At 37.4% G+C, this 10354-nt stretch overlaps 1 long non-coding RNA gene across 1 annotated transcript; it reads right to left on the reverse strand.

Moving 5' to 3' along the window:
- Nucleotides 1-6723: 6723 nt before the first annotated feature.
- On the reverse strand, nucleotides 6724-8581 carry LOC109458287 (uncharacterized). Its single transcript, XR_002139202.2, has 3 exons — nucleotides 8483-8581; nucleotides 8182-8236; nucleotides 6724-6801 (listed from the first exon to the last, which is right to left on the reverse strand). It is a non-coding gene; the product is annotated as an uncharacterized LOC109458287 (long non-coding RNA).
- Between the last annotated feature and the right edge of the window lie 1773 nt (nucleotides 8582-10354).

A 10354-nucleotide genomic window follows, 5' to 3' on the forward strand; every position in this document is an offset into this window, starting at 1 on the left:
ATGGACATTTTAACAATGTTCATCCTTCCTATCCATAAGCATGGTATATGCTTCCATTTATTTTTATCTTCAATTTCTTTCCTTAATGTCTTATAATTTTTTAAGTACAGGCCTTATACCTTCTTGCTTAAATTTATTCCTAGGTATTTTATTTTTTTGATGCAATTGTAAATGATATTGTTTTCTTAATTTCTTTTTCTGATAGCTCATCATTAGTGTATAAAAATGCAAACTGAGGGGCCAGCCCGGTGGCTCAGGCGGTTAGAGCTCTGTGATCCTAACTCCGAAGGCTGCTGGTTCGATTCCCACATGGGCCAGTGGGCTCTCAACCACAAGGTTGCCAGTTCAATTCCTCGAGTCCCACAAGGGATGGTGGGCTCCACCCCCTGCAACTAAAATTCAACACGGCACCTTGAGCTGAGCTGCCGCTGAGCTCCTGGATGGCTCAGTTGGTTGAAGTGTGTCCTCTCAACCACAAGGTTGCCGTTCGACTCCCGCAAGGGATGGTGGGCTGTGCCCCCTGCAACTAGCAACGGCAACTGGACCTGGAGCTGAGCTGCGCCCTCCACAACTAAGACTGGAAGGACAACAACTTGACTTGGGAAAAAGGCCTGGAAGTACACACTGTTCCCCAATTAAGTCCTGTTCCCCTTCCCCAATAAAAAAAAATCTGGAAAAAAAAAAAGTGCAAACTGATCTCTGAATATTAATTTTGTATCCTGCTACTTTACTGAATTCATTTATCAGTTCTAACAATTTTTTGGAGGAATCTTTGGAGTTCTATCTATATAGTCTCATGTCATCTCAGCGGTGTTACTTTTAAATAAAGAAAATGTACAACTTAAGTAACGCAAAAACACAGTACAAGTATTTAAATATTTTATCACTATAAAATAGGATATGCAGGTCAAAATACACCCAGACTGTCTTTTCTTTAAAAAATATATATATATGAATAGAGTACTATTCTTCTTCTTCTGTTGTTATTCATGTAGAATGTAGCTCTTGAACTTATAGAGTTTTAAAAACTATTTTTTTCATTTCAGTGATATCTTAAAAGCTTCTCTGTACAAAAACTTAAATGATTTTCAGTAGAGATTTTCCCTGTGTCCTTGGACAAATTTCTGATTCGTTTAAGGCATGCTACCCACTGTGATATTAACGTATTACTATAAGAGTTGTAACAGCAGGAGACAGCTTTTTTCTTCCTCAGGAGAGTTAGAAAGGATATGTGCCTACACTTTATATGAAAATTTCCTTCACATCTAACTTGTACTCTTAGCAGTATAAGTGCTATAGTAACAGTTCTTCACTTTAGTGGGCAAATAATGAACTCAAGGATATATAAGCAAAACATATTTCTATATATTTAATGCTCTTATAACTAGTTGTTTGTAAATGACTGAAATATGTATATTCAATAAATATTTGGGCTGAACACCATGTTTTTTCCCAGGGATACCACAGTAAACAAGACATCATGCCCTTGAGGGGCTATTGGGTCTAATGAAGAGATACAGATAAGTAAAGAGAAAATTTCTAAAAAATGTAGTCAATGATATTTTGAAGTAACAATAAGGTGTCAAAAGAGCATAAAAAGGGAACAATGAACCCATGGAGGAGGATGGGGAGTTTAGGTGAGAGATGGCATCCTGAGGAGGTGACTACTGAGCTGAGACTTAAAAGACCAGCACAAATTAGGCATAGGAAGGAAGTTTAAGTAGATGGGATAAAAGAACCATTCCAGATGTGGGGAACAATATGTGTGAAGCCCTGAGGAAGGACCTGGGCTTCATGAACCACAAACAAAGATGGCAAGAGATGTAACTGGAGAAAGAAGCAAAGGCTAGATTCGAAAACATTTGCAGGGGCTGGCCTGGTGGCTCAGGCAGATAGAGCTCCATGCTCCTAACTCCGAAGGCTGCCAGTTCGATTCCCACATGGGCCAGTGGGCTCTCAACCACAAGGTCGCCGGTTTAACTCTTGAGTCCTGCGAGGGACGGTGGGCTCCGCCCCCTGCAACTAAGATTGAACACATCACGCTGAGCTGCCGCTGAGCTCCAGGATGGCTCAGTTGGTTGGAATGTGTCCTCTCAACCACAAGGTTGCCGGTTCGACTCCTGCAAAGGATGGTGGGCTGTGCCCCTGCAACTAGCAATGGCAACTGGACCTGGAGCTGAGCTGCACCCTCCACAACTAAGACTGAAAGGACAACTTGAAGCTGAATGGCACCCTCCACAACTAAGATTGAAAGGACAACAACTTGACTTGGAAAAAAAAAAAAGTCCTGGAGGTATACACTGTTCCCCAATAAAGTCCTGTTCACCTTCCCCAATAAAATATTTAAAAAAAAACAAACACATTTGCAGTATATGGTATCAAAGAACGTGAACTTTCTCCTGAAAGGAGCATAAAGCACTATGCTCGGTAGGGAAGCAAATCCTTCACACTGTCTCTGAGCAAACTCTATTTTTTTTTTTTATCATAGATGAAGTCATAATGTGGCAAATTTTCATTATGGGTTTACTCTGTGCAAGATTCTGTACTCGACGGATAGGAAAAAAAGACTTTCAACCTCAGGAATCAGTGTGCAAATAGGTCTGAATATTTGAGGCTGCTGTGTATTCTGATGAGAAGGAAATATATAACATAGGAGCTCAAGGTAGTAGAAGATAAAACTAAAAAGTTATGTTACAGCCTAACACCACAGTAAGGATGTGGACTTCAGATAATAAATTTGCTATCCAAGGATTTTTGAGCAAGGAAGAGATACGACTATGTGTGTCTTACTCAAAATGTGTATTCCTACTCTTTATTATACTGCACATGTCAGGAAATATATCACTTGACTTGAAGCAATTTTAAGCTTTGCTTCTCTTTTAGTTAATTAAGGACCTGGGTTATCTAAATGAGCTGCTACGCCTTGTTTTAAATATTGATGTTGGAGACCACCGTACTCCAAATTGAACATTGATTCAACTTGACCTCAAGGAGTTCACAGTCTAAAGTTACAACCAAAGGTAGCTTTTATAAGTCCCATTATATTTTTCTCTTATTGTTCAATGACATTATAATTGAACAGGCACCACATCTCGTGATCACCTCCTGGTTCTTTCTACATTTCTCCATCCACTTTTCTGGGTTTCTCGTTTAGTATTCAAGTTAAGGTAAAGAGAGTGGTTTAAGTCAACCCATCCACATTCCTTCTCCCACAGAAACTGTCAAGACATCATTTGTTTTCAGGAAACCAAAAAGCCTTTTTTACCTCCTATGCAGTTTGTGTGGACATGGACTTTATTCATTTGAGGGAGGAGCAGGACTCAAGAAAACAGAATACAAAATTATACATACAGGTTCCTAGCTTTCCTCTTTGGAAGAACTTGGAAGGGATTCTTACAAATAAAGGGCCGAACTTTATTAGCTTCACTGTAAATTCTCCTCTCATGAAGAGCAAATATACAAACGTGCAATGTATTTTCAAGAGTTATCAATAAAATTTACACCTACATTGGCCATTTGGGTGTAAGAAATATATCAGAAACATCGAGGCCCATTAGAGGCCGTTGCTATATGCTATAATCACCCTCATTTGCCAAAACCTGACTCGTCACAGGGCACAGTTCTCATCTGAATATTCAATTAACAGAAAATTTTTGTGCATTGCCTGTCTTCTTCACCGCTCTCCTTGCCTTTTAACTATTTTTCTGATTCTATGTTCCAATCCTTGACACTTTAGCAATGAACCTTTTCTTCATATCTGCCCTTCAATAAGTTCTACCGAAAGAGCTAGGCCATTTTCAAATGCTGGCACCCATATAGCTGAGATAATAAGGTAGACAAGATGTGTTTTATCAGGTAGAAAACAACAGGGGAAAAAAAGCTGTTTGGGCAGTGTCCTTAAAAGTCTGGTTCTGAAGCCAACGTTGGCTGCTGCATATAGCTGCTTAGTTCCGTGAAAACCAGTTGTATGACTTTGCAGATAAAAGGCTGTAGACCTCTGGAATACAAGCAAGTAGCACATCATTATACAAATAGAAGCAACTCAACTATGCGTGCCCTCAAACTGAGCTCAGTGTTCTGCTGCATTTCAAAAATATCCATCTGTTCCAAGAGAAGAAACAGGAAGTTTTGTTAATTAACTCTTACAACCCACTAGTTAGTTTCCAGAAAAATCACTAAAGCCACATTTCCTGAATAAATTTAACAAGTTACAAGATGCAGCATATAGATAAAACTTACATTACTCCTTTTAAATGAACCAAATCTATCAGTTGCCTAGTTGCACACTCACTGCCTCTAAGCCCTTCCCATTCCTCAGCACTCAGTAGACATAAATTTTTTCTGTACGAAGTTTTTTTATATGATGATATTGATTAATAAAGCAATATCGTAGTAGATATATATAAAACACTACTATAGATATTACACAAGCACTTGAGATTTTCTGATTTATTTGCTTTAAGCATAATTTTGCTTCAGGATTCCATTAAAATATCTCACAAATTTTCACATTATCAGACAAAATAAATTCATGGGGAATATTCTGTTGTTGGTTATTAGCTAATTTAAATAGGTATCTCTAAAGCTTCTTCTCCAGTCCAATCATGTCATAACAAAGATTCCATGCCAGAGTGTTATAATGGCATTAAGGATACACATGCCCAGCTGGACTCCTGCCATCATTCTATAAATCATTGCCAATTATGCCAATAAAGCAGCCGGGGCAATGATTGATTTCTTAGTTACGCAGTCAGCTGTTGTGTCTCCGACACTTTGTTTTCCTTCAGATGTCTGAACCACGCCTAGTTTCCTGAAACCATGATGCTTTACCTAACCCCAAAAGAGACATTTGTAACCATCTGCTGGTGAGAAAAAGTTTAGAAATTCAGTGAAATCCCATTAATCCCGTGTAACTGGATAACCAAATTTGTGAAAATTCTGGATTGTGAAAGATTTCTTTAAAAGTACAAAGCAGCTTTTTTTCCTACTTTTATATATCCATAACAACTCAAATTAATCTAAGAATCACTTTTTAAAGTGCTCAGTTTGTGAAATGCATTGCAAATTTACAAAAGCGTAACAAATATTTAGCATTATCATGACAATTGATCGTTAACTAGGGTCACTTCTCTAGCAAAGAAAGGCATAATATTGTGAAATTTTAAAGAAAACAGCTCATTTGTTTTTAATAAAATTAATTTTTGCTGAAACTTACATGAGTGTTTAGTCAAATATCATAGATTAGGGCTGGATACTTGATATTTATTCAGATATTAACCCCTAGACCCAGCTGGAAAACAAAGTGATAAAGTGGAAAGCCCTCAGACGGTGAAGCCCAGATCTATCCTTCAATAGCTTGGGTTCAGATCCCAGCTCTGTCCTTCAATAGCTCTGTGGGATTTATCTATTAACTCAGTCAACAAATATGCATTGTATAGCTACTCTGGGCTGCAGATACAGTGGTGGAGATAAGACTAAGGTCCCTATTTTGTGAAGGCTAAATTCTCTCGGTGGAGAGGAGAAAATAAACAAATAAAGGAACAAGGTAATTTCAGATAATGTTAAGTCTGTAAAGCATGAGTGTAGTGAGGGTTGGAGTGGGATGACACACTGAGGTGGTTAGGAAAGACCTCAAGGAGCAGACGATGCCCTGGTTGAGATCTGAAGGACACCGAGGGCCAGTCATGCAAAGGCTGGGATGGGGCCGATTAGTCAAGCAAAGGCAACAGCACAGTGGTCCCAAGTTGGAACAAGTTAGACGTGGCGCTTATTCTGTCGGAGTGACAAATATCTTCAGATGTGAGATGGGAATAACAATAATGCCAATTTTCCAGGATTATCAGTAAAGATTTCATTTCCAAAGTGCCTAGCACATCTTAGACACTCACAAAAAGTTAACATTATTATTATTATTATTATTATTATTATTAATGTTTGGGGCACTGAAATCCTATAACTAATTCAACATCTACAAAACCAAAAGAAATTAATCACTCAGAATTATGGATAATTTCCATTTAATGCCTGTGAGCTGTGTTTATCTAAAGTACCAAAACTGAGTTTTGCTTTATCTTCTTGTAGAAACAGACATTTATCTTTCATTGTAAATACCTATGAATATATCTTTTAATTTTAACTCTCCATGAATATATATCTGCCATGTTCAAAATATTTTAATAAAAACCAGCATTGAAAGGTGCTCCAAAAACCTTGTGCCTATGCAGTAAAAATTGATATTGATAAAGTGGCAGTGTGCCACATATTTATGCATATTCTCTGCTTATCAATGCAAATATGTTCAAACAGACAGACTGTGTCAGAATTCTTGCACCACTGTAACTAGAATTAAGTGTTCATAACACACTTTCTTAAGTAGCAGCCTAACCTGTTAATTGCATAATCAAACTCATAAGCATTCCTCTTAATATTTAACTTTAAGTCACCCTGGGTGATAACCAACTCAATCACTACTTCATAATCATTGCCCCAATATTTACTAAGGCCTAAACTACTTGATTCTTCCAAACAATTAAAATACCCGTACACCAAAAAAGCTATTTTCAAGTACAATTCAAATCAAATAGGCAAAACATTGGAGCTCTGGAAGAGAAAAAACAGACAGTTTCTAATTCAGTAAGAAATTACTAAGTAAAAGAGGCCATTTCCTTTATTTAGAAATGCTAGTTGTCTAGAGATAAAATGAAAACTTGCCAGCAAGCATTACCTTCTCTCTCTGGGTTCTTTGAGATCCACAAACCGCAGAGGAAATAAATCATCTCAGTCCCACGTACGCATCTTTGTCTTAAAATCAAAAATCAAAAAACAAATCAAATGTGAGCAACCAAATAAATAAGTGTTGGATTATACTCTGAAATATAAAATAGATACCCATGAATCCATACTGATATAAACGATTGAATAAATAAGTAAACGGAGACAAATCTCTCATGCAGAAGAATTCTAAATAATTGATATATTCTATCCATAAGGAGATTAAGCATAACTCCACTTAAGTGTCGGTTACACATAGTAACTTCCTTCCAAAGAGTATAGTATGGAAAGTGGGGAAAAGAGTAACTTGACAGTGGAGAAATCTGACAAACTCTACCTCAGCCAGGTGATCAAGGTCAACATCAATAGTGGTAAACCATGTTGGTAGTATGCACTCTTGGGATGATGCTCTGAGAGACGATGTGTTGAGGATGGTGCTTTACCTCTGTGGTCTTTCCCAAAACCCATAATTCCCGTCTAAACATGAGACAAATCTCAACTGAGGGGCAATCAGCAACATACCTAACCAGCACTCCTCAAAACTGTCAGTCATTAAAAACAAGAAAATTTGAGAATCAGTCACAGCCAAGAAGAGCCCAAGGTGACATAATAACTAAATGTAATGTGTATCCTGAATGGGATCCAAAAAAAGGACCTTGGATTAAAATATGGACTTGAGCTTAAAAAAAGAAAACGATGTGCATTCAAACATCTCTTGAATTCTTTAAAATGAGCCTAAGTGAACCAGGAGCAAAATATACTATTTTTATTAATTGCTTTCCTTTTTTCTAGCACAGGTTATTGGTTAACTAAACAAAAATACTGTCAATAACTGAGAGGTAGCCTTTGAGGAAGGCGTCAAAGTCGTCAGCACTGTATCCTCATAGGAGTTTTAAAATTTTACTGACTTAAATAACAATAGAAAGTTTTGTAAATGATCTATTTGGAGGAGCAAGAAAAAAAAGCACGTGAATCTCAACTACCCCCTAGGAAATGTTCTCCTTCTGTAGAACTCTTCCTAGTGTGAACCCTTATGGAAAAATACCAATATTAAATATTGGCAGACTTTTATTTAGCACTTACTATGTACCAGGCACCATTATAATCCATTTATAAATATTAACTCATTTAAGTCTCACATCATCATCATTATTATTGTCTTTATTGTATTAATGAGGTAATTGAGGCACTGAGAGATTAAGTGACTTGCAGGGTAACCAGACTAGTCAGTGACAGAGCCGGGTTTGTAGCCCAGGCAGTTTGGTTCCAGAGCATGTACACCGGTTTTCTAAATGGGCTACACACCATCCCCACTTCTTGCCCCTGAGGCCTCTCTATCTGAACTGCTGGAAGTCTGCCCTGACTACCTCCCTTGTCCTATACTGAGTACTCAACTTTGGGAGCACTTACCAGAATTTCTGAGTAGGCAGATCAGCTTCTTGTTCAGTTCTCCAGGAAGCAGATTCTGAAACAGAGTTTAGCATGCAGGATGTTTATTAAGGAGTACCCATGGGACCAACATCTATGGAAGGGAGTGTTGGAAAACATGAGTGGGCAGAAGGAGAAGTCAAGCTGTGATGCAGGCCCAAACAACCTCAGTAGACTCCACAGGGGCTATGGGTCTACAATGAGTTATCTCCAGGTGGGCCAAGACAGCCAGACTTTCATAAATTGCATAATAATTTATCTGATCACCCTCCCTGAGACCTACCACACTCAGCATGAAAGAAATTCTTGTTTCCTCTGTAAGACGTGCCTCTTCTGGAGCATGTATGCTGGGTTCCTGTAGTTTCGCCCAAGCAGGGCCCACCTTCTTCTCTACCTTGGGGTCAAGCATCAAGTTTGAAATTCCACCATTAGAAATTCATTCCTTTTTCTATTTTGAAGCTTTTTTGTTATCAAAATACTTTCATTAAATTGCAAATACCCCTCCAAAAAGGCAATATAACAATTTTTAGCTAATCTTAGTGGAATTTAACTGATTATAGCTGAAAGCAGACAACACTTTGAAAGAGAAATGGGGCACTAAAAGAAAAAGTAAGGAGGTACAAAAATAAATACTGCCTTACTTCACAGCTTTACGGAGAGTCAACTCTGTCCCTGAGTTCTCACAAAGAGGCTACTCCCTTCTCTTTTCCTACATGTTATTTTGGTTCCCTCAAGCCTCTAGAAAACAACATAAAGATACTTCATAGAATGTCATATATTTTATAATTGCATTGTAGTTCATAAGATAGTCTAATTATTTCTATGAAACTAATCTCTTCCCAATTGGACAATGTTTATTCCTATTTGAATCTTTCTCGATTTCTGTTGCATAATGCCAGGAAAACTATGGCTGGAGATATCTTTGACACAAACTTCAGTCCAGATCGTGGGTGCCCATAAATATAGCTAAGGATTTAATATGAGCCCTTATATTTATAGATAGATGTCAGTGCAAGTTGAAGAAAATGTAAAAATTACTGGAAACGAATTTACAGCAGATGAAGCAAATTAGGGCTTTAGGGCTCATTGCAAACTTAAAAAACAAAGGAAGGAAGTAATGAAACAACCAGCTCTAGGCAAACCATATGTGCCATCCCAAATCTTTATTAATGGAAGTATAGCTACATGTTAAAGGAAATTTAGTTCCTACGGCAAAGATCCCAGTAGTGATATGCACAGATTGTAACCCTTTATTCTCAAAATGGGTTACCAAAAAATTATACACAGATTTGGAGGCAATTTCTACAGCAGTCTTATACACATATGTTTGAAAGACCTCTATGCTGTTCACTACACTGCCCCAAAAATCAAGGTACTTTCTGAAATTTAGGAAAACAATATATCTCATTTTGCCAATATTGAAAAATTCAATTACCTACAAAGTTTGAAAGTAGTTGTCATATATATCTTTACTATAACTGAGATTTTTAGCAATTACCAAAGAGGTACCAAAGCTTGAACCATTGGTAACAGGTCAAAAATTACCTCCTTTAATAATAGTAATAATCTATGTAGGGACATCATTTCCATATGTTTTGAGACATTGGCTAGAGAATGAGGCATCTCTGAACAAAAATGAAGAACCAAATGAATTTTCTGCTCAGATGACACCCAAATGACCCTTCAAATGAGCAAATCATGCACCAGCTCTTACCAGTGTACAATAGAGGCAAAAAATATTATACAGCAGCCATGTCATAAAAGTCAACTTGATCTCACCAAGTTTTCGTGAATTGGATTGTGACTTATAATCCTTGCTCAACTGATCCACCCATTTTAGAATTTCTCTGGAAAGTTCTCCACCCCCAAATACTCATATTTTGCAAAATACAGAAGAAAAAACATGGAAATATCATTGTAGATGAGAAATGGGTCAAGAACAAATATGTCTTATCCTCATCAGTATGATTTTCTCCTGATTTTCAACTCCACGCACATGCCTAAATTCCTGTGGTTAAATTTTTTAGCTCTCCAGCTAGTTGTTCTATATGTGAACACAGCCAAATCTCCAAGAGTCTCTTAAACTTACCCAGCCATAGACTATTCTTACATTTCAAAAATGTTATTATCAACTACAGTTAACTATCATCTTGAA

Source organism: Rhinolophus sinicus, linkage group LG06, assembly GCF_036562045.2.
Source record: "Rhinolophus sinicus isolate RSC01 linkage group LG06, ASM3656204v1, whole genome shotgun sequence".
Taxonomy (NCBI): domain Eukaryota; kingdom Metazoa; phylum Chordata; class Mammalia; order Chiroptera; family Rhinolophidae; genus Rhinolophus; species Rhinolophus sinicus.